Here is a 26,289-nt window from a genome sequence, read left to right as displayed (position 1 = left end):
GACTGACTACAGAACTTGATGATGATGATGTGACAGCAAGTTGAGGTTCAATGAAATTAGAAGTTATTTCATGATAACAAGATCAAAGCTGTCACAGTTGTTACAGAAGAGAGGAGGGAAGTGGAGAGAGAAGTAGGGGCAGCAGTCAGTCTGGCCTCAGGCAGTAAAATGGTTTGAAATTACCCTGACTGAGATGACCATGAAGTGTTTGAGCCTTTCTTTTAGATCACATGGAGAATAGACAAATCGATAACACTCTGTCTGACACTGTCTGACACTCCGTCTGATTTTAAAGCCTTAGTGCGTAACTTTTTTATAATAATGAACGTCCGTTACATTCAAGCGATTGCCAAATGAGTTGCTACAAAGCTAATTAAGACTATCAGCTCCACACAATTCTCTCTGGATTTCTCAGTATGGCTATGTTCAGAAGATTTTCTCGTCAGGCGAATTTTGCGTGCAGAAACTCAAGTGAAGATAGTTACCTCTTCTGAATAGTCCATCATGGTTTTTTTTAATCCTCTGTGTCCTCCTTGGCTACTAGCAACTGAGGGGAGAAGGGTTGGGTGGGGTGCGCGATCACGGAAGGCTTGTGTCATGTGGACACGCCGACAGTGTTGTTGTCATTACTTCGAATTCCTCATGGGGGCGACAGAAACTACACACTATAGCTTTAAATTACATTCCAATAAGATGGCAAGGGTCTTCTCAAATACTGTGTCCTTTATTGTCCACACAACAGTCAAGAGAAAAATTTGTATTAAGCCCATTAAGTCATAAAACATTGGTTTTGATATAGTTTTATATTGTCAGATGGTGTTAGAAATGTTGGAATGTACCTACGCACTATGACCGGCAGAGGGTGTTCTCCTTCTCCTATATTAACGCCATTGCAAACACACTTTGCAAACTATGTGCTTCCACATGTTTCACTGAAGGCCGTCCTGTACGGCAACTGGAACGTTAGTGTGCGCCTGTTGCTGTTGCCTGAAGCTTCTTGAAGCATTTTCTTTATTCCCCGAGCCCACTAGATGGTGCTCTCTGTTCTGTTCTGTGCACACTGAATTTCCATTCCTTGAGCCTTTCTCTTTAAACCAAGAGCGCCATCCAGTTGGGTCAACAAATACAACTTATTGTTCATGAAGCATCATTAGGACATCACTAGTTAACGCAAGTTACTTTTAATTATTAACTTCTTTCCCCACTTTAGACATTGGTAGAACATTATATTAGTTTGCCACAATACAATTGACTAAACACAAGGTACATAAATTGTGTGTTAACAAGTTATGTGACACTACTATCATGTCTTTGACAGTTTTTAATCAGCGCTAATCTGCCGTTAGCTTTGTGGTTCGAGTGCATAGAGAAATTAAAATTCACCTGGAAGAAAACATGAATGCTTTCAGTCCTAGAACACAATTCCATTTAGTTGCTTCAGTCTCAGGGTCCTGGTATTGTGCATGCTGGCTCACTGGCACTCTGTCACAGCTTACTGAGACACTTGAATAGTAATGAAGTCTTTGTTGATGTTATTGTAACACCTGTGCTTTTCCTACTATGAGAAGTCACGAAAGTTATGAAATGTCTGCTGTCGTCATATGGGGTGATGGTAAAAAATGGCAAAGATTGCCACGTTAGCCACATGCCCTGGCTTTTGGCGCATGTGGGCCGACCAGCAGTGGCCCACTTTGTCCGGTTGGTAATCAGCCATAAGCATTCAATGCAAATATATATCCACATACAAGCAGGTCAAAAGTTGCAGGTCAAAAGTTGCAGGTCAAAAGTTGCAGGTCAAAAGTTGCAGGTCAAAAGTTGCAGGTCAAAAGTTGCAAAGAAACTCCCACACAGTCTAACTTGCAAAACAAAATAGTAACCATAATAATATATATCATTGTTGGATACCCGTAGGGTACAGATTTGATCATTGGCAAATTATCTAAGATGTTTTATCAATATTAATAAAGTTATGAATATGGTCATGTCACAATTATCAGTAGCTATCAATAATCCTTCAATAATAAACTTATATACCTTTTTACAATATCACAACCAAAAACAAAGCAAAACAAAGCAGCATGTACACGTCTGTGTCCGTGTGTGTGTGTGTGTATGTGTGTGTGTGTGAGTGTGTGTGTGTGTGTGTGAGAGAGAGAGTGAGTGAAAGAGGAGGGGCGGTGTCGAAATGTAGTTCTAACACAAAACTACAAAATGGCTACTCCGGTGAGCTGCACATAACTATTTTGCCTCAAGAGGGCGGTAGTGATGCTGGGTGCACGAGGAAGGGCTGAAGAAGCCGGGGGTTGCTAGACAACGCGCATGCTTACCCGGTATGGTAGCTTCTGTGTTAGCTCTGTACAAATGTAAGCCGATTCCACGTGGCTAAGCTAGCAGCGTTAGCTCGGGAGCCACGCGGCTAGCCTGTGTCGTGTGTGTGTTAGTAAAAGAAGAAAGGGAAGAAGTGTAAAGAAAAGAGGCACTCTGATCTTAGTTATCGATAACCACTCCAGTGGCTAACAGCTGATTTCCACGATTATCTCGCGGACAGTAACTAAACTCCGTGAAAGGAGTGACTTAGCAGGTAGCGATTACAGTTATACCCAGCTACTTAACACAACATCAACAGTACCATGATCACTGATACATTCACAGAAAAAGATTAATAATCACGTATAGACCAGTACATAATTAAAATCATAGATCACATTAATGGCAACAAGTGGTAGCGGACCCTTTTGCTCATTAATAAACACACTACTTATCTCTGCCCAGACGTAAGACTTCTTACAGGTGTGTTCAGTCCGTTTATTCCTGTCCATAGATTTCCACAGAAATTAAACAGAGCGGGTCCCTGGCACTCGTCAGCGGCCACGGAGAAACTTCCCTCCAAAAAGGTAGCAAGGGGGCAAGTTTAGTCGACTTTGAGAAGAAAAACGTTGTTTCCTTCTCACTGCAGATATGAAAACACTGGTGCGTTTTCAAGGATCCACCGAAATAAAATCCAATTTCTCCAGAAAATGGAAGTTCAGCACAAGCGCTTGCTGCATGCCTCCTGTCAGCAACGAGAGTTGCGAGTGAAGACAACAGGATTTTGGGTGATCAGGCTTATTTATAGGTCAAGACTCCATGCTGTGTTTCTGGTCCCGCTGACCCAATAGGAAGACTCGAAACTCTTGAAAGTGTCGAGACTACAATCTTGTAGTTCTTTGACTTCCTGCCAGTTGTGAGGTTTGTCCCTTCTGGCTGGGACTTTAGCATAGAGGTGTGAATTAACCAGGCTTTGGGGTTTACATACAGGCCACGATTCCTTTGTCTCTCTGGTCAGCTCAATCTGAGGCCTTTTTGGTTAAATCAGGTTTAACCAGCTTCTTGGTCCCCAACATCATACCAGAGCAATCTATAGTGGATGGATGTTGATTTCTGTAAAATAAATGCACACAAAGAATTACATGTACATGTATATTAAGCATTCATAGACAGACATATTTTCAAAAGCTGCTGGTACCTTATCCATCAAGTGCTTACACTGTATAAATTAGCCTACCAGCTAGTGGATCAGCTCATAGTTTAATTACAACAGAACACCGCGAGGAATTTCAGCCTCCATTCACATTTGTTTCAGCCTATAATCATTGAAACACTGTGCTCCAACATTTGGGTTTAATTAAAGGTAATAATTTTTTAAGGATTCTGTTATTCTACAGTATTGAAGAGAAAAAACTAATATCCAAATTCCAAAACTGAAAACTGAATACCTACCCAACGAACAATATTCAGTTTGTTAAAAGGAAAACAAATTATTAAGTTTTGTACAGAGGAAGTATGTTATATTATTATGAAAATATTATTATATATTATAATTATAGCGATGACAGTAGCCTAAGTTTAGACTAAAACCACTTGGTTTCGTTTAAGGAAAAGATGGTGGTCCTGGTTTAATAATAAAATCCTGTAAGAAAACACAATCAGTCAACATTGTCAAAATAAGTACTTTGGTTCATTGGAAGCACTATCTATTAGTCAGTGGTTATCCTATAGTATACCTCACATATTGAATATTATTCCACCAAACATAAGATAATATCCTTACAAATGAAATATTTGCCAGACTTGTTACATTTAGTAGTCAGACTGAACAGCCTCCTTTGTTGTCATTTAAGCATTATTTTTTATTTCTACAGGTATTTTTAATCTACCGGGGTTTGTATCAGCCTGATTTGATGAATGCTTATCTGATTTTTATAACACCGAAACGTTTACATCCAAGATTCAACACTACAAACCGAGCAACACATTCTCCCTCCCATAGCGTCAAAAAGTGACGCTCGGTTGGCGTTTGTTATTGACGCAAAAAGTCTCCTTTAGCGTCATATTTAGACGCTTTGGTCGGGACTCTTGGCGTCACTTTAACTGACATGCGGCACAAGAAACGGGACAGTTAGGTTTAGGAAAAGATGGTGGGTGGGGTTACAAAATGTACGTTTCAGGGACAAGAACGGGACATGAACCCCGGTCTCCTGGGTGAAAGTCCTGTGTTGTTTGACCCATCCACCCGTTTTTTTCATCTTTCCTACTACTCTCTACCGTTGTCTCTCTTAATACTACGTCATCATACAGTGCGGCGGTCAAGCTGCTGCTCCGCCTGGTGCGACGCTGAAAGGGGATTTTTGCGTCAGTATCTGGAGCTGAGAGACACTAACCAAGCGTCAGGATTTTACCAGTTGGGAGTGAGAACGGGTGAGAACTGAGACATGAAGTGAATGGGGAATGCCAATGTTAAAGACAAACTCTCGAACCAAGGCAGTGAAGAAAAACAAGGTTAAGGTTAATGTAGATTCATTGTCATTTTCTCCATACACTACAGAGTGTGCCACAGTTTACCAAGTAGAAGCAAACAAAGCACAGGAGCACTGTAAAGAATTTATGGGATAATTTATAGTTGTGTTATAAGCCAACATGCAGTCTTACATATGGGAGAAGGACATTTTGGGGGAGGAAATTCAGAGGGCTTCCACCTACCCAAGCAGCTTGGGAGCAATGTAGGAGGTGTATGGTTATTTTTATTATTTCAATTTTATTTTTAATTTATGTCTTTCTTACAAATCCTTTTGGGAGAACTTGCCTCCTGTCTTCCACCCAGATGACAGCATTTCATTAAAGTTGCTGTGGTTGATCCCGAAATGTAATTATAGCTGCCGGCCTGGCTGCAGTCTGTCATTTAGTCATGGGGAAAAAAGACAATTTAAAAGTTTTAGCATTTTCTCATGATTAAATCTAATCGTCTTCCTAAAGTGGCCTGTGGGCATAAATTACAGACCAGAAAACTGCAAATCTAACAGATAGATATGATTACTATGATTGTTAACCCTGTAAAAGACGGATTGTAGAATTTACAGTAAAATCAAAAGCTGTCAATAATCAATCAATTGTTGCAATTGCTGCAATTTATGAAGTATATTATATTACAGCATGGTAGGGGTGACCCTGAATAGCCGAATACTTGATGCTTCAAACGAAGGAGCCTGATCCGACTGCCAATCTCACAGTCGAATCTTCACAGAGGCGTAAAGCCCAGTTCAGACCAAAGACTTGCACCGAGACGAGTTGAAACTTGCAACTACTAGCAACACGCCGGTCCTACCTCGCTCCGTCCAAAACTCTGCCATTACGACCAGTTGACAGTTTGTTACATAGAAATAAAAATATATTATGGATAATTGTTTTTCTATAGTTACTAAACAAGTATCTTTTGGCTATATGGAGGTGCTCAATGTATGGTTTTACATAGAACTACCTTTTATCTCACAATAACTTAAAATACAGCCTATTGTGATACATGAGCATATTGCTGTAAAAATGTGAAAAAATAAACTCTTAATATATATTTCTATAGTGCGTGACTAAATCCATCCGCCCCATGACAGATTTCACTTTCCATGAACCGTGACTGATGGTAACCCCTGAGGGTGGGGAATCAGCAGAGGCCTCACCAAACGATATCATCACGATACTTATGTCAAGATACAATGTTATTGCAATATTAAACATATTGCAATATTTTGCGATATATTGCAATTTATTACCTCTTTTCCAAATTCAAATTTTTCCCAATTTCAAATTATGTCCCCAAAAGGAAACTGTGTCAACATCTGTTTTATCTAAAAAGATACATTTCTCTGTTTGTTCATCTCAATTCAATTTTATTGCTGCAAAATGGGATTGGCAAGCAGACAAACACAGATTGATACTTGGCGTCTGTGTATGAATACAGTATTGCCACGGAAAATATCGGCATACTATGCTGTATCGATTTTTTTACCACCACCCCGAGTAACCCCCCACCCACACACCTGATTCGACAGATCAGTTGACGATTGGCAAGAGTTGACAATTCCAATTCATCAAAGTACAGCATGGTGATATTGGCTGTTTTTATTTCATTTATGGCAGATCCTGGGTCAGTTTTACATAATACTTTAATGACATATTTTAGTTTCATAAAATATCTGGCTGGTTCAATGTCACTACTATGGACATTATTTTACATGCAGGGCTTTTATGATTACTATTTATTGTTTTATGAATGTATCAATCATGCAGCATGGCTCCGTCTGAAGTTCATAAATACACCTAGTTACCCACCTTTTTCACTAAAGCTGTTATTTCTTGTTGTGCTAAACTAGGCTAACCAATCCTGACTTCAGCTCTCACTTAACACACAGACACTGGATTTATATCCATCTTCTCATCTCAAGTAAAATGTGAATTACCATATTGATATATTGGACTAGTCCTTTGATTTTAATGCTCTTTTTTCTTGTTGTGCATCAAGACGCAAATATCAGCATGATGACATTCACATTTTTTACATACCAAAGAACTTGTTCTTCTCTTGCCATTTCTGTGGCTGCAAAATGACAGGTAAGGCATTCATTTGCATATTACACTGGTCACTTCCAACTGAAGAAACACCATGCATGGGTCATCTAATACATACATATTCTGTAACAATGGAGAGTTATAATGTAAAAGTGATGGATTATCATCAAACAAGTGGGACAACGTGTGAATTATCAGAGTGAATCTGTTCTATCTTTCCTGTTTACACGACATTCATTCGGAATTCTGCTCTGGTTAACTGGGAATTAATTCCAAATGAAGCAGCTCTGTGCCAGCTTAGAAGACAGGCTTCACATATGTTATTGCATCTCTTCCTCACCTCTCATTTTTAGCATTTGGCCTTTGCAAATCAAATTAAAGCAGAGGGGAGGGAGGGTGAAGGTCACATTTTGAATGCAACTGTTAAATCCACTGATGCATGTCATGTCATTTAGCTGGTGGGCCCAGTAATCTATCCGTTTTTGCCTCCAGTGTTAAGGCTCTTTGGGAAATGCAAGGCTAGCTTGGCTGTTGTAACTGCTGTCATGCCAATGGACAGTTAGAGTCCTGCAGCGCAGGACAGACGGTGGAACTAATACGGGACACAGCAGCCAAGACTGGGTGATGGGATGGCAGGGAGAGCCAGGGCTGGGAGATGGAGGCTGAGTTGACCAAACAGAGAGAAAGGCCCCTGGCCCGTAGCTCAGGAGCAGTTTTACAGAGCCCAACAACAGAGATATACACTTAAGCACGCCGCACATGATCCGCGGCAAAACCACAAGGTAGGGCGCAGAGCAAAGAGGCAAAGCACTGCGCAGGAACGTTCTGGAATTGGTTGCGCCCATGGTTGCGCCTTGAAAGGTCAGCAGCAACTAAGGTCAATGCGGCAATTCTGAGCGGTGCTGCTCCTAGTTGGGTAGCACCACTCTTCCAATAGGAAAACAATGGAAGGGTCAGCGCAGAACAGTTTTACCGATCATGTATAGGCAGCTTTACACTGACTCTGTCTCTCTGCTGGATTCATCGGGGATGTACTAGTACTAGTCTTTCAGAAAATAATATTTCCTATTTATAACAACTTGGGTGTTACTTACTGTTGGCTTTTATTTATTATCCCGTCTTTAATAATGACATTGAGTTTGTTGACAAGATGGTGACATTACTAAAAAGAAGACAAGGTCAACGGTAAAGCGTCACAGGTTACAGATCCACTTCCTGCCTCAACTTTGACTCTACTTACTGCAGTTATGTGCACAGTTTGCCATGCAATGAGGGATTATTATTATTAGCAACATACTGCCTATCTATAGGTTGTTGGAACCGTCCAGCTGTGGGTTAAACATTATCTTTGGGACACAGCCTCAGAGCATCTGTCTCTGAAAGACATAAGACCATGCGGTCTTTCAAAGAAAAGATTTTCGGCCTACATGTAAATTCCAGAGCCTTTTCACCAAACTCCTAGAGGACGAAGAGGTCACCCCATTCTTCAGTCTTCACATTTGTTCAGCGGGACCCTAAACACAGCATGGAGCCATGTCTGCAACACAGCCCCACGATCCGCCATCTTGGATCTTGCCTCTAATTGATATTGCGTGGTTTAGCTACCCCCGCGGTCTCTTCACCACCCTCCTCTTTCACTCACACTCACACACACACACACACACACACACACAGAGACACAGACGTGTCACACCACATGCTTGCTGTTTCTGCTTTTGGTTGTAGTTTGGAAAAGGTATATAGGTTTTGATGAGTGAAGAATTATTGATCGGCCATTGATCATTTTGAAGTTAAATAAACACTGTTATACTTTAAATAATAGTTGTCTGTGATTATTTTGTGTATTTGTTGTAATAAATGCTGGTTGAACGGTGCTCAAATTCACCCTTTCTGTTCCTTTAAAGAATAGCAGATAGATTAACCAAGTTAATTAAGATCTGTATTTTAAAGGGAACACCAACTAATGAGACGGTTTCACAGTTCGGTTATCTGCCCCTGAGTTCAGGGTGGTGCCCCGTTTTGTTGTTTTATAACCAAATTTATAACTTTATTAATATTGATAAAACATCTTTGATAATTTGCCAGTAATTAAATCTGTAACCCACCAATTCCCAAAAAGGTATTATTGTCATTTACTGTATTCCATTTCCTGGGCAGAATTTTCACTGGTCTGAAGTCATTGCTATATTAAGCAGGTCCGTGGAAATGCAGTTCTTTTATGTGGCGCTGCCAAGATGTGGATGCGATTTCCAGCAGAGTGATACAAGTAAACATGACATAAGCAGGCTCAGCCCGGACCTCTGTGGGGGGATCCAGGGAGATCCTCCTCTGGGAATTGTATTTGATAAACAAGCTCTATTTGGATGCTTTTTCATGCACTCAAAACGTTCAGGGATAAACCCTTGCAAAAAATGACCTGGCGACATGCCTGCCCGTTACATTAACTTACTCCTGCCTGCTGTGCTGCTGCCAGAGGAGATGCACTGCTGATCACCATTTACAAAATCATTATAGTAACACCTGTATAAACTTGTGATGATGGCATATATTTTTGATGATTTACATTTACTTATAGCCATGTACTTATTGCTATCCTGTACCCTAACTCAATTTGAGCGTTCCAAAACAAAGTCAAAGAGCGCTAACTGGTGTTACGGTGTTCTGCCTTGGTTTCTTCTGGGCTGTTGGAAGTTACTGTTAAGACAACCCTTTAGTTTGTCGAATAAACAAAGGAATTGACTCAAGATACTTATCCACATGATAAAGGATGTCTTAAATGTCCAAAAAATATCATTAATTAATTATCAACCAAAAACGAAGTAACTGCCTTTTGCCTTTGCAGGGCAGTATAGTCTGGTGAACAGGCACAGTTGGCCCAGGGAGCAGGCCTGGTGCCCCAATGCCCGTCCACGCCGCCGCGACTGCATGGAAAAGAGCTACTGCTGTCTGGAAGTGGTGCAACTCTCCTGACTGACAGGCATGGCCAGCAAAAGGCAGAGAAGCACTTATACTTGTAGAGAGTGAGCAGAGAAGATGAGAGGAGATGGAAGAAGATGGGGGAGTGCTGGCTGGATGGAGAAGAGAGGTGTGGGAGGAAGTGGCCTCAGGCTGGGATTTACAGGAAGAACGCCAATAAGAGTCCAGCCTTCTCTTGACTCGTGTTTTTCTCTCCACTTTTGCTGGCAGTGTTTCACTACAGCAGGAAGAGAGTTTATGCAAACCATTTGAGACTGGAAGAAATATAGATCAAATTTAAATATTTACATATGTTTGCTTTGAAATTGGAGGCGAATAACCAACACAGAATCCTACAACACCCACACAACTGACAGAAACTGTTAAGCCCGATTTATTCAGCTGTTTTCAAACGCAAACTGCCCTTTTAAGCTATACTGCAGTATGTGCTGTACATTTTAATTGACAATTGACGGATAATAAGTATTTAAATGATTAACACTCGGATACCCAGTGGCAGATAGCGATAGGGATGGACATCTATGCAAGTAATGTAACTACTTTCTGCTCCACATTCCCAGATTGTATCCAGTTTAATCCATCCATTCATCCATCCATCCATCCATCCATCCATCCATCCATCCATCCAGCCAACACACCAACCAACCATTTTCTGTAACCGTTTACCCTATTTGGGGGCTATGTTTTCTGTGTCCACTAGATGGATCTCTGTTAAACAAAGGGTTAAAAGCACACTGAATTGCCATTCCTTGAGCTTTTTTCTTTAAACCAAGCGCATGTAGTTAGCTCAGAAGATAAAGAAAATGGTTCACCAAGCTTCATGAAGCTTCATTTGGACATTATTACCTTTAGTAGTAAACCAGCCGAACCAGTCCTGTGGGATCAGGATCTGGGCTGCAGCAGTCCAGCCCTGTTTGTCGAGCGTCTGGGTGGACAAAGTGGTCACACAGATGGCTGGATGGACAGCCAGCTCCCTCTGCGGATGTTAGCCACCTGTTGGCTCCAGAGATGTCCAGGGAAAGAAACAGGCCTCTGGGCTGTGGAGAAGAACAAGTTCCTGGGGAGAGCTGGGGCTTCTGGGTGAGGGAGAAACATGAGGCCACTGTTGATTTTGGCAAGATGCTGCTATCCAACAGAAGGCTGTACTGACCACACACACACACACACAGAAAGAAGATACTGTGGAATGCAGTTTCTATGAATCCCATCTGTATTATTGGTGTAATATTTACAAGTCTGCTTAAAAGTTAAAACTTTACAATTTGCCATTAAGATTTTTTTTTTCTTTGGTCTCTGGATTGAGCACAAATGATACATTTTTACTTCTTTTGAGGTTGTCAATAACACAAAAAGTAGACATTCATTACAACTGTATTGTCTCAGACTAACCCAAAGGACAAACAAAAGCAACAAAGAGAACGGAAGAAATATGTTGCACGGCTTTGTTGTTCTCAACTGTATCATTAATCGTCTAATACTGCACTGAAGGGAATCACACAAAGGCACACAGCCACCTGTTCCTTTGTTTCTCGTGTCTTCAAATGTCTGTGAAATCAGCAGGTTCTGTCACCCGTGGTCACACACAAGCACATTTGAAGCTTACTTGGGGAGGCTTTAAATGAAATTTAAATATTTTATTAAAGTAAAATGTAAATGAGTTACAGATATGGAAAGAAACCTCCTCTGAATCTGTATATGTATGTGAATCATGTATGGTTGTATCTGTACCTAGTGTCATTGTTTGTTTCATTTATTTATTTTGTAATTAGCACTCCTTTTTATTGTGTTGGCAAAGATCTCGATGTACCAGTCAGTTTTCATTCCTACCCTCACCTATGGTCATGAAGGCTGGGTCATGACCAAAAGAACGAGATCACAGGTAAAAGAGGCCGAAATGGTTTCCTCAGGAGGGTGGCTGGCATCTCCCTTGGAGATCGGGTAAGAAGCTCAGTCGTCCGTGAGGAGCTCGTAGTAAGGCCGCTGCTCCTTTGCATCGAAAGGAGCCAGTTGAGGTGGTTCGGGCATCTGGTGAGGATGCCCCCTGGGCGCCTCCCTAGGGAGGTGTTCCAGGCACGTCCAGCTGGGAGGAGGCCTCGGGGAAGACCCAGGACTAGGTGGAGGGATTATATCTCCACCTTGGCCTGGGAACGCCTCGGGTTCCCCCAGTCAGAGCTGGCTAATGTGGCTCGGGAAAGTGAAGTTTGGGGTCCCCTGCTGGAGCTGCCGCCTTCGCAACATGACCCCGGATATGTGGACAAGACGGATGGATGGATTTATTGGGATCTTGATTATTGTCTATTTTAGTCCTGCTTGTTGAAGGGATGGGCACTGTCGCCCCACAGCTAGAGGGTTCTGGCTTCAAATTCGCTGGCTTCTTCAGGTTCTCTGGCTGTTTCGTATTATAATGGTAATACTGACATTTGGCCGTAACAATCTTGGTTCTTTCAAACCAGACGTGACCATATTTGGACAATAGGGTGAGATCGGGAGGATGACAAGGCTAAGCCAGTGTTTTCAATGGCGCTGCACTAAGCAACACGCTAAAGAGGAAAATCATCAGACAGGTAAATGCGGACCTCCGAGCACTGCCGCCGTTCATCTGCATGTACTATACAGTGCACAGAACATCTGCAAACTAGTGTTAGCAGCGTGGTTGGCAAGGTGGTACCAAAAGCTGAACAATACCTTTTTAGGTGACCAAAATGTTCCAGTTAACTTTGATGAAGTGAAAACACACAGTAAGAGGGATACAGTTTAAGATAAAAACTGAGCCCAAAACAAGTTCACAACTATTTTAATGTCCAAAGTTAGCATGGGTCCTAAAGCATCCCCTGCTTTATCCTCTATTTTAAAAGAAATGGGAGCATCATTTCTTAAATGAACATCATGCTGTATTGAAGAAGATTTTATACTAGCGATTGAGGCCATACACTCATTATTAAAATGTTTACTGAGGTATATATAATATATAAGTAATATTCTTTTTGAAACCTGTGGAGTCGCCCCCTGCTGGAAATTTGATAGAATGCAGCTTTAAGGAGCTTCAGCTTTGGCTTCACTTTTCAGGCCTGGAAGCTTTGTCCATTATGTTTTACAGTCCATGGTTGATGTTGATGTTTAATTTTGACTTTGGCTTGTAGCAATTAGATTAATTTAGGTGGAAATGTGCGAACATTGGTCAAATTTGCAACCATTAGACCATTTTAGTCAACATATTTGAAGAATTGGATAAATGTAATTCATGCAACCGTGATCATAAATTCCTGGAAGGACTGATTACTGTAACTCTTATGTTTGATCCTCCTTCTACACATCTCAAACTCTTCATGAATATGGTAAAAGAGATTTAGAATTTGGGATGAAGGCAGTGGAGCATTTTTTATTATTGCTCCCTATTATTCCCTGAGCACTGAGGAAACTCCAAAAACGACAGAGGAGGGAAGCAGGGAGAATGTATAAAGTGTGTGTGTATGTATGTGTGTGTGTGTGTGTGTGTGTGTGCGTGCGTGTGCGTGCGTGTATGTATGTGTTGGGGAAACTGGGACTGTGATGTTAACTGTATACTGTACCAACTCACTTTGCCCCCCCCCCATTCATTAATATACACATTTAAAAAAGGAACATTATGCAAATCCTGCTCCAGATTAGCAGAGCTGGTAATTTGGTCTGAAACATAATTCTGTACACACTAACGAGTCACCTAAGGCAAAACCGTATATTTCAACTTGGTTTAATCTAATTATAGAGCAAACATTAAAACTCCATTTGGGTTGCCTTGCCTGTTTTCTCCAGGCTGTGTCAGGGCCTGTGGTGCACACGGATGCTGGAAATTGCTCAGTTTACACCACTTGTAGATGATTGCTCTTTCATTTGTTCTTCTGTGGATTTGAAACAATGACAATGAGCGCTGAGCTGAGATGAGTCCGGGAAATAAAAGAATGTGACCAACAAATAATTACAGAGAATCTGCATTCAGAAGACTTCAGATTCATGATTTATACATGACGCTCCCAACAAAGTTGTTGGGTTTGACCCCGCTAAAGACACAGCAGACCCAGTGGCGGTAAAATATTCATGTGTCTTCATTTTCATTTGGATTGTGGCTGCTCTCAGCTCTTAGTGGAGTAGGCAGGGGGTGGGGGTGTCAGGGGGGATAACAATATAACAATTGGAGGACAGTGGATAGAAAGCGGCTGTCACAGTTGATCCTGCCTGGGATTCACTGCGTGCTCAAACCCAAACAATGACGCCTTCCCTCTGCCAAGAGATATTAAATACAGTAATTGCCTGTCAGAGCTGCTTCATTCGGCCGTCCTGCCAAATGCCAGCTGAAGCGAAAACTCTGTGAGAGAGGCAGGAGACGTTTCTGAGGCCACCTTTGATAGCAAACGCCTGACAGTATCCATCCCATTTCCTTGTGTCAATGCAGGCGGTTTAATAAGGATTTGGGCTGATTCGGGGTTAGCATAGCTTTGAGAGGATGCAATATTTCCCTGGAGATCCCTCAAGGGCTTAAGCAGAATCCCAACTTCAAAATAGAATAAACAAGCAGACAGATTTATGTAATTGAAATGTTGATTATGCTCTTTTTGTTTAAATGAATCAAATAAGAGCCGTGAACATGCTTTTTGCATCAACTCAGATATGACTTAAAGGTTAGCTGAGGCAACAATGTTTACCTTTCTTATCTCACAGGACGTTTTACCCACAGAATCAGTGCCTATCTGGGGCAGCAGCATGTGTGTGTATGAGGGATAGAGTCATAATTATTATGAGTCGGTAGGATACATTGGTTGTTGGTTTGGATCTGCACATGGGATTTGATTGTTTGATTTAATTGATGAATGTTGCTGTATATCACTCGTAGACCTCACGATGAAACTGTGTCATGTTTGTCACATAAGCCTGACTTCCTGTTGCCAGTAGGTGGCGCTATGACCATGACTTAATATGGACATATACTTTAGATGTCTCCAGGCCTGGACTCTTATCATGCAAGTTCCAGGCATATTGGACAATGTCAAGGGAAGTTACAACAGCTTCCTGTGTCATGGCAAAACACGCACATTTCCTGCCTCACCACCTGCCACGCCGTAGAAGCAGTCCTACAAAAATAGAAAAGCTTTGCAATTTGACATTGTGAAAGTCTTCACATACTGCTTGACCAATTTAAGAAGGATCTGTATAATCCTCTAGGAGTAGTTTGAAAAACCTACCCTACCTCCATACCTGTTAAGGGCCTAAAAATGGTGTGTTGTCACATGGCCAATGACATCATTGTAAGAGCTATCGACTCTTTGCGATTTAGGGTCACATTAGTCAGAGGATTATTCCAACCAGATATTGATTGATTGATTTGATAATCCCCCTAAGAGGTTTCCAAAAATATTTGCATAACATACATGAAAAACACCAGTTGATCCAATGAAAGCAAATTGGAACAATTTCCGAAATGATGACAGCAATGTGTGTACCAAATTTTGTGAATATCGGAGCAACTATGTCCAAAATAAGGCCTTCCACGCATTAGGGGTGCAATTAGGCGCTGCAACATTGAGCCGTTCCGTGCATCCTAAAGTCCTCAAACGTGTTTGTAAAATGAAAACAAACGCACAAAATTCAAGATGGCTGACTTTCTGTCAGGCAAAAAAAAATTTAAACAAATAACATTATGTTCCTAAAGATGAGAACAATGTTCCCACCAAATTTCTTGACTATCAAACAAACTTTACTTGAATCACGGCGTGCGTTGGGGGGCGCTATGGAGCTTGCTGGCCATGCCTGATCTAAATCACTGTAGAACTTTGCAATTTTCGAAAGGTCTGACGTGTGCCAATTTGACACCTTTTTGAGCATCCCAAGCCTCTCAGATATGCACTGTGCAGCAGAAAAATAATAATAATCCTTTCAAAAACAATAGGGTCCTTGGGCCCGAGCACAAAATGCTGCCAGCCCACACCTGAGTCTGGTCTCTAACTTTATAATCCCCCTCCTCATGTCTCCATGTTACACTGTAGAAACTATAATCCAGGCTTGTGACAGTAGTGGATGTGTATTTGTGGCCACAGGGGCGTGATGAGCCCGGACGCTGTCACATCATCCCTCCTCAGAGCCCTCAGTGTTTACGGTCAATCACTTCCCATCTGCCCCTCCGTCATACACAGCAGACAGGTGGAGGAGATGATTCATTGAGCTTCCTTCATCCAGAGCCTCCAATGAGGGGAAGTGATTTAGTGCATGTAACTCATTGCCGTTTTGGAACATTACAATCTTCAAGCAAACTGTGGAATAGAGTGGTGATGACAGGAGCACAATTTAAATTTGGCAAAGATCGTATTTGTTTCAATTACTTTGGATGTAAAATGACCGGTGGGTCAGCTTTCATTTAAGGATATGTTCAGCCTGGGATATTTTGATTACAGAGTGTTTTCCAAGGTTTAAAAGGAAGGTGTGAATACTGACACAAGTATTCTCCCTTTTCTTTGGTATAAAACAAGTATGACACGTTACAAAAGAGCTGTTTCTGTCACCTACGGGCTCAAATCGGAGCTGCTGGAGACACAAACACACAGCCTCCCTCTGAGGTTCCTGAGACATTGGCAGAGCCTGTGTCTGCTCACCATGGGTGCACTCGCTGGGCGGTGATATACCAGCTGGAAGAAGTTTACACTTATTTTAAAACAGGACAGTTTGCTCAGTGACATGAACCCATATGTCCTTTTCTAAATACATTTTCAAATAAATATCATCTCTCTACAGTCCGGTTTCTCTGCTGCATATAATCAAATTACACTCCAAAGAGAAACATACATGGGGCGCACCTGGTTGAGCGTGCACCCCATGTACAGTATAAAGGTATAAAGGCATAGTGTTACTGCAGTGGCCGCGGATTCAAGTCCGACGTGCAGCCGTTTGCGGCATGTCATTCTCCCTCCCTCTACCTTTTCCTTTCTTCAGCTGTCCTGTCAAATAAAGGCCAAAATAATCTTAAAAAAATAGAACATGAACTAGTTAAAACCTTTCACGAAGTGTGTTGGTTCAGTCTCAGCTCCCTCTGTAACCTGGCTATCAGTTTGAAAGCTCTAAAAACACTGTGTACAGTACATTACCTATTACCTATAAGCATTAATTATAAAGCGTGAACCACAAGCAAATTATAGGTAACATATGACAGCCGTCAAGCCAAATCAATTTAATTCATATTGTACAAAATCACAAATTTATTTTAGAGGAAAAAAATAGTACAACATATGTCACCCTTTATTTGGATGAGAAAAACAACTCATTCTAAGGGTATACTGTAGATGTTACATGGCTTTTCTCTTTTCATTCTATCACACCCGCGAGCACTTTAAAGCCCCATCTACATGCTGCTGTAGACTGACTGGTCCATGTGAGAAACACAAAAATAAAATGGCCAAAAAATATAAAAATTAAAAAAAAAGAAGATGGTTGAAGGAATGAATTAGGGAGGCTGTGTTCTTACCGCCACTGCTGGAAAACTTAGAAAAAATCCTGTTTTGCACGGCTGCACGTAAACGGGAATATTAGTGGAATATTCACACAGCCATTTGCAGTATTGAGCCTCCATCCCTCCAGCATCAGCCCAAGCACAGACCTTGGTCTGCTTCGATTTTCTGCAGCAAGGCGTCGTTCATGTCTCATGTATCGACATTTCTACTATCATTTGACTTTTTGCATTAGTTAGTATTTCTGAGGATTTCTCCGTGGATTCAGAGGAGCCATACAAAAAGAACGGAATGTCCAGCTCGCTCAGACAGTGGTAGGTGGAGAACAATAAAAACATTATGTCAAAGCCTGATGGTAGTATATATATTATTGCTGTCAAACGATTAATTCTTTTAATTGAGATTTATTGTCAAATTTCTATAGTTAATTGCAATTAATCGCATGATTTATCACATGAATAAAATTGTATTATTTTGCATTTCAGAACTGTTTTTAAGTACATTTTAACAATGGAAAGCAATTCTTACCAATGTATCTTGATTGGGAATCAAATGAATGTAAAGAAAGTTACTTTATGAACTTGACTTTAAGATATGTAATTGTTTATTATTTATTTACTGTAAACAAAAGGAAAATGTGTGAATCAGTCATTATTGCACAATTCCTCCAAGTACCTAACCTAACTGAAATGTAACACTAACACTTTGCTTATGGTCACGAAGGCTGGGTCATGACCGAAAGAACGAGATCCAGGGTACAAGCGGCCGAAATGGGTTTCCTCAGGAGGGTGGCTGGCGTCTCCCTTAGAGATAGGGTGAGAAGCTCAGTCATCCGTGAGGAGCTCGGAGTAGAGCCGCTGCTCCTTTGCGTCAAAAGGAGCCAGTTGAGGTGGTTCGGGCATCTGGTGAGGATGCCCCCTGGGCGCCTCCCTAGGGAGGTGTTCCAGGCACGTCCAGCTGGGAGGAGGCCTCGGGGAAGACCCAGGACTAGGTGGAGGGATTATATCTCCAACCTGGCCTGGGAACGCCGGGATCCCCAGTCGGAGCTGGTTAATGTTGCTCGGGAAAGGGAAGTTTGGGGTCCCCTGCTGGAGCTGCTCCCCCCCGCGACCCGACACCGGATAAGCGGACGAAGATGGATGGATGGATGGATGTCTTTGATGATGGGCATTAATAATGCAGGTAAGATAGTTTCAGGCAGTGTCCCATGAACTAAGAAACCTGTCATAAAAATAGCAAACAGAGGAATACGTTTCTTGCTTGCATATTTTATATGTTCAGCAGTTATTTCATCAGCGCCACACACTTTAGTGTCATCTAATCGCAATACTGCAGATTGTACCTCTTCTGAATTTCATAACCACATTTTCATTAGCATCAATATTTTCCACCTCAAAACTATTCCTCCCAATACAGTTAAACAACTCATAATGTTGCCGCCACATCTGGCAGATTACATCTGAGCCACTGACTCCCTCAATATTTGAGGCTAGAGACATTTTAATACTGTTCATGGCTCTGACCTCTTTCCAGAAGTCATTATAACTTCTGTTATGCGTCTTACATGCCAAAGAGTCAGACTTCATCGAGTTCTCATTCCTTTTTAAAAATCTAAGTGCATATTTAAAATTTGCATTTGCCCGTTTCTGCTCATCAAACAAAGGGCTCTGTCTATCTCTACCGGACTCTATCCAGGCTTTAAATGCACACCGAGCTTTGGCATGAAGTTCTGCTACGTGTCCGTTCCAACCAGGCTTGATAATATATGCCATAAACTGAGGTTTATAGAAATACCTACTGGCAATGTTAAGTGATTCCACAATTGATTCATATAAAACATAAATCTTTACTGTGTTGTAAATTCTTACAATTAATATCACAACATCTCATGGCATCTTTGGGCAGTGCAATGTTTCCTATGCAACCCATCGGTCTTAATACTTCTGGAAATCATCCATTGTTAATTTAGTCCAATCTAATCTTCCTGTGTTAATGCTATTAGCCACAGTAGATACAACTGGTAGCTTCTTAACATTTCAAGACAGAGAAAATGGTATATGATCAGCAATGGCAAAATCATAATGAATCTCCATAGCATCCAAAGAAGCATGTGCGTTAGTTGTATGTACACAGTGATCTAACCACGAGGTAGTATGCCATGCCTCACTGATGTAAGCATAACTATTATTAGGCAAAAGAACCTTGCTTGATGGTATTAAACCATCCAGTGTCAGTGCAAAAATTAGGTGATTAGCAAACAGAGTTTGCATCAGAAATGTCAGCGTTCCTGTCTCTGAGTAAAAGAGCCAACAAATGCTAATCTATTTAAGTATTCAGCTTAATTTTGATAACACTCATAAAAAGTGTATATGTTTAAAATAAACTTTGTATCATGACAATTAAACTCTATACCAATAGCCCAATCCACACCCAATCTTACCATTGATATTAGTGAATCATAGTTTTATTCCAGAGCATAGCCACAGCCCCAGGTATCCTACCTTGGACAATTTTAGTAATTAGATCAGTGGTAGATTCCCCAGCCCCATAATTTGCATATATGTAATGTATTTAGACCATCCAGATCCTGTTTAGCTAAAAAAGTCTCTTGAATACACAAAACATCACAATTGTCAAGAAGCTTATCAACAACGAGACGCAGGCCAGGCGCATTATATGACCCAACCCGAACCTTCATAACAGGCCTTTTATAACGACTCCACAGAGCTCACTTGCCCGTTGACTTGGGTCGTAGTAATGACCAGATTGCGGCCACCAGGAGAGACTGCAACTGCACATTCTTGCCGCTGGCCTCCAGTGGCTCCCTCAGCTCCATGCCCTCCATCAGCTGACGTGATACGGGGCAGACGAGCTTCTTAGTAACGCCGAACATAAATTCCTGTTGGCCAAAGTTGTGGATTGTACATTTCATTCACTTCATTGCATTCAGCCGTGGCGTGGAAAGAGCTGAACCTGTTTCGTGACGATACAATCTTCCGACATTGTAGTAAAGAAGAGTTGTATAATGTGTTTACATTGTCTTTTGGCCTTTTCAGAGATGAAATATGTCACATTCCTGCCTTCATCTCTTTCTTAAAAATAACGTTCCTCTATGTCAGAGATCTTCAACAGGGGGTCCGGGGCCACTAGAGGGTCCTCAGAGTTACTGCAGTTGGGCCGCCAAATTATGGTATAATGTATAATAATTGACATAATGTTTTGTCAAAAATTTAAATGTCTTAACACGAATCCAACGAATTATTAGCAAATATAAATCTGACTATTTGTAGAAAAAAAAACGTGATGATAGGCGTACTGGCCTATAGGTAAGGTAGTCACTAAGGTAGACACCCACAGACGCCACATGTATGTTTAAACATTAAAACATGATTTACAAAATCATGCCAACAATTATTATTTTAATATCTTAGTATTCTATGTACTATGTATGTAAAAAGACTTTACACGTTATTGTAGGCCCAGTTTAATATGCAAGTTAATTTTATACAATAAATGTAGTAGGGGGTCTCTCTCAGTTAAGAGGTCCTTGGCTTGAAAAACATTGAAGACCCCTGCTCTTTGTTTATGAGTCAGACGTATAGGCGTCTTTCGTATATCTGTCTAAGTCTGAGAACAATGCAAGCTGTAAGTCTCATTGTGCGTGCACTACAGTAGGTGTGTTCTTCTTTAAACTTTACTGCCCTCTGATGAAATATGCATGGCCCAGCCTACATAAATGTTTTAAAAACTCCCCGGGACTAAATTACTTTCAAGTTTTTGGAGAGAGCTGGACTCACATGAGGCTTTTGCAGAAAAGCAGAGATTCACTTCAGGAATTGCGATGTTTGGGAGAGACTCAGAGCAAAGCGGGGCAGTGAAGACGACACGTGCCTCGCAGCTCTGTTTTTATTATTGAAGGATTTAGAGGTTTACAGGAACAAGGGGGAAGTGGTGCAGGCTCAGTTGAAGGGTTTGTTTTGTTCGAATTGTTCGTTCTATGAGATTGAGGGACGGGGCTGTTTGTTCGACCTCGGCACAGGGACTGGGATGAACAACAAATTCCCTATTACCAATAACTTTTATTTCAATCAGGGGAGACTTCGTTTGCAGACATGCAAAGATATTTATTGTACAACTGTATGATATTGAATGTACAAAGTCTTTTGGAGATTGGACTCCATCGAATTAATAATCTTCTTAAAGGGGTAGGGAATAGGAACATAATCCCCGATGGAGTCCAGACACTGGTGGCGGCGGCGAAGAGACCAGAGACCGGACCGAAGAGGCAACGGAGCGGAAAGCCGGGAGAAACACAACTACCGGAGGCGGCAGGGGAGGAGGGTTGAGCGCTTTGCCTGAAACGACAGCTGACAGCACAAGGAGAGAACAGATTTAAAGCAGAGTTACAGTATAAGGCTGTGATTGGCACTTGAATCTCGTAGCCAAGTCTGATTGGTTTAACTGACAGCCTCACTTCTTGAACAGCTGATTTGATTTAAAAATGAGTAGTGATTGGGTTAATGACGTCTTCCTGAAAAAATTTGCGCTGAGCTTCATATGTCTTTCCTCCTTTTTTTACTAGCTGTACTCAGCAGGCCAGAGCACCTATCTGAGTTAGTATTCACAGCAACAGTAGTCTAAATGAATAATATCTAAACTCAAAGGTCCACTTACTAGTTTTAATAGCTTTCCAAACGCATCTTGCAGACTTCACCAGTCATCACAAGAATAAACGTTCACATTCATCTTGTGTTTGGCAACTCAAAGCACTAAATGAAACATATGGAAAAAGAAGGCCAGGCCAACTCCGTGTGCTGATGAAGACTTTGAGAAGCAGTTGAAACCTCCAAAAAAGTCACTATGTGGACCTTGAGTTGAGATTTATTTTTTCACACATTCTGATTCCAAGGTTAAAAAAGGAAGTTTCATGCTTCATATATTTTGTAAAAAATGTAGAGTAAGAAATATTACTTTTAAAAACTATTACTCAGCATAACAGGGTCGCTCAGTGAGCTGCAGTTCATGGAGAGGAAGCCCCAATAAAATGACTAAATTAGTATTGTAATCATCATCTGCTTAAATTTGAGCTAAAAGCTTAATTATAAAAACATGACACCTGCTGCAAAGGAATAGAAATGCTGGCACAAAATGCAATCCATGCAGCAAAAAATATATATATTTGACAAATTAAATTAGTAGGGCCAGGTGTATTTTGACCCCCCTGAGGCCTACAATACAGTGTAAATACTTTTTTTGTATTAGAATAAGGATAATGTCCTGTTTCAACGAGGTATTCTGTGTGATCGTAGGCCTTAAAAAATGTTTTTCATCCAGCCTGGAACTACAGTATCTTTTTACAATAAATAATAAGCCGCCTTGACTTCCTGAATCCTGTGGGCTGAGTGTGTCGACCAATAAGAGGCTCTTTTTCTGACTATATTCTTCTTCTTTGACGTTTTACGGCAGCGGCAACCAGAATGTTGCAGATGCAAACGTGAAACAAATGCGCCGAAATACTAATATGACACATAAATGTAATAGATAATGCATAGATAATTTATGCATTTGGATAGTAGTGTATTGGAGATGGCACAACTAACTTTTCTGGGAAGAAAATAAATCTAAATAGTTTTTTTTTAGTAAATCATTTTTTTCTGATGGTCGGATGTCCGTCAACTTCCTCTTTCTTTGTGTTGGCGTTCTAAACTCCGGTGGATTTAGGAGGACTATGGTTAACTGCTCCTCATTTCTCTGCAGGGTAAATCCAGACAGCTAGCTAGACTAACTGTCCAATCTGAGTTTTCTGTTGCACGACTAAAGGCTCTGACACACCAACCTGACGGTCGACCTTCAGCAGAAAAGGCAGTCGGACTGACTGTATCTGGCTTCTCCTGAATTTCAAAGCCAGACCATAATGGCCGCTCGTTGGGAATACAATCTCATATTTTATGAAAATAGTTCACCGAAATGTGTTTCTGAAAACATTTTAAGCAAGAAATAGGAAATGCAGTCTTCATTTTAGACCGACAAAGGTCAGTTTTTCACGTTAGTCACGCTCATCCCGCTCGTCATTTCCGGGTTAGGACTCCACCAATCAGATTGGTCATTGAGTCCGACTGCCTGCCTTCCAATTCAACATGTCAAATTGGCCCAAAATGAAGGCCGATGGCTCCTCCGGCTGATCACGGCACGGAACACACCGAACAGACTCGCGTCACTGACCTCGCCAGACTGCCCGACGGCCTATAATCAGGTTAGTGTGTCACTGCCTTAAAACAACTTTTGAACGTACACATGTTCCACCAAAACAAGTTCCTTCCCAAAGCTATTTTGCAGCGTCCGGCGCTTAGCACCGCCCAAGACAATTGTGATTGGTTTAAATAAATGCCAAAAATGCTGTGAGGACTAGCCAGACCTTCCTCAGCAGCGCTGTGGAGAAAGGTCTGGAAATGCAAGACTTATGTGTGAGCATTGACACCAGTGTGGTTCCCCCGTCTGCCACTGCAGTCGTGGCATGACGAGTTGACGGCCAGTCAAAGGGGGGATGACTGCGATGGTTGAGCTTCGGCCCCCTTGCTGTCTCCTGGGTTCTTTGTCGGTGCCGGAGTGAAAGCTGTCAGCTCAGTATTACCTGGGAGAACTGGCAGCAGAGAGAAGGACGATACAAGGAGTAATGACACAGGATGGAGCAGGTAGCACTGTGGAAATGATGGTGTACTCCACCTCAGGGACTTTCTAAGTAGAGGCTAAGTTGAGAGTGCGATAGAAGAAATGATGGAAATGACAGTGGAGGGATGGCGAGGCAGTCCATCGCCGCTGTGTGACAGACATTAACACTCCAGGTGCCGGGACCAACGCCACGATGTGCTCAGATTTCACAATAGGAAAAGCCACTGCAATGTACGATGTTCTCATATTTCCTAAGTAGCATAAAATACAAATTACATTGAAGAAATACAAAAATACTTGTGAGGGTGTGGTAGAAACCTGTAATGGCTTATGTAAAAACCACAAACAAAGGACATACACAAATGTAGACATACAAAATCTAAAATACATTCCACCCCTTACATAGTGTGCAAAAATGTCATTAAAAGAAATAAATGTAGAGAAACAGAAATAATGCTGGCCATGACATGATGCATGGTTGTGCTGCACTGCAAGCAATGCATAGACAAGTGTGTGAAAGGACTGCCAGGTTAACGTTAATCTGAGGATTAAGCCACATCAAACACCACAACTAGTAAAACAAAGACAAGAAAATACGTATTGGGGACGAGAATTCAAACTAAGGAGCCTGGTTTGACTGCCATTAGCCATCTCGTTTCCACAACTATCCCTTTTGCGGAGGAACAGTTGATTGTGGTGCACCTCACTCACTGTGTTATTATAGTTGTTAAGGTTCTTATTTTTGCTGTGCATCTCTCTCTCTTTCTCTCTCTCTCACGGAAAAACAGCTGAATGTGGCAGTTTGGGAACCACTGTGCTAAGCTATAAGCACATTTTGACTTTAGCTTTCCACTTAACATACAGACATGAGATTGAAATTCATCTTCTCGTCTAAGTCCCAGAAAGAAAGTGAATGAGTGCCTTTTCCAAAATGTTGAACATGGACCAAGGTTTTGGTCAAGGGGGACATTTAGGGATAGATAGTTGCTCCCTCGAGGTCAGGGCCTGGGATCACCAGGCATATTTTACCAAATGTAAAAAAAAGGCAATCTGAGTTATCTTGCTCTTGGCTAAAGTGCTCGATGGATGATGGATGGGTGAAAAATGGAGACTGACTGAAATTGCCATTTTATTCAGCCCAACTAGCTACATGGCTAACAAAAAAAAATCAATCTAGAAGTCTGTTCAAAGTCATTCAGCTGTTCCTTTATTCCAGTCATACAATAGTGCTGTAGCATTTACTGTGCAGCATTTAGTTTCACAGCATAGCAGCGATTTACTGTAGCCAAGCATCAAGCAGTTTCATGGCGTTTGTGACATTTGGGCTGTAAGGATGAAGACTAAAGCTGGCCGGGCCCCTGGGCTTTCCTCTTGGCCCTGCTGTGAGTTTCAGCAGGGCTTTTTCACTCTTTCACTATTAAACAGCCAAACACGATTCATCCAGATTCCTCGGCCAAATAAGTCTCCATGTCATGCTGACACTCTGCCCCCTCTCTCTCAAGCTCCATGACACTTGAGACGCTCTGCTGCTATCTTTACAAACACAGTGGCTACTAGTCTGTGAGCCAGTCACCCAGAAACTATAGCCCACTGCAGTGTGTCATCAGTAAATGTAGACTGGGTGTCAGGGTGACTGGAGAGCAGGAAGATGTGGTAGCCTACTTAAAGTGCACTCGCTGTGATGACACAACCTTGGCTTCAACTGTCTAACTTTCCGCAGCACATGTTCAGTGTTTTGCTGTGTGAAAAGTATTTTTACTCTTTTCTGCTGTCTGCCTGGAGTCTGGAGACAGTCACATAAAACAACAACTTAACAGCAACTTAACATGTATTTATCACATGACAAGACTTCCTCGCTACTTCCAAGCAACTGTTTTTGAATTGAGAATCAATTCACGTCCAGCCCTTCCATGCAGAGGCCGATTAAGTTGGTAATGGGCCCCTGGGCTACACTTTCTTGTGGGGCCCCTACCATCAAATGTTACCAAAGAAACGAGACAACAGAGTAATAGCCTGATGAAAATATGACAGGCCTTAACACACAGGAGACAATTCAATCAGGGGAGACTTTGTTGCAGATATGCAAATATTTATTGTAAATAAGCATAATATGAAATGTACAGAGTCTTTGGGATTACACTCCATCATTAAAGAATGGATGACGATGCCCGGAGGTGGAAGGCGAGGAGGAGGGTTGCACGTTTGCCTGAAAAGACAGCTGATAGCAAGGAGAGAAGACATGTAAAGCAGGATGTCATGCTGTGATTGGATCATGAATTTCGTGGCCATTTCTGGT

Source organism: Perca flavescens, chromosome 10 (genome assembly GCF_004354835.1).
Source record: "Perca flavescens isolate YP-PL-M2 chromosome 10, PFLA_1.0, whole genome shotgun sequence".
Classification (NCBI taxonomy): domain Eukaryota; kingdom Metazoa; phylum Chordata; class Actinopteri; order Perciformes; family Percidae; genus Perca; species Perca flavescens.
Note: the sequence above shows the minus strand (reverse complement) of the source record.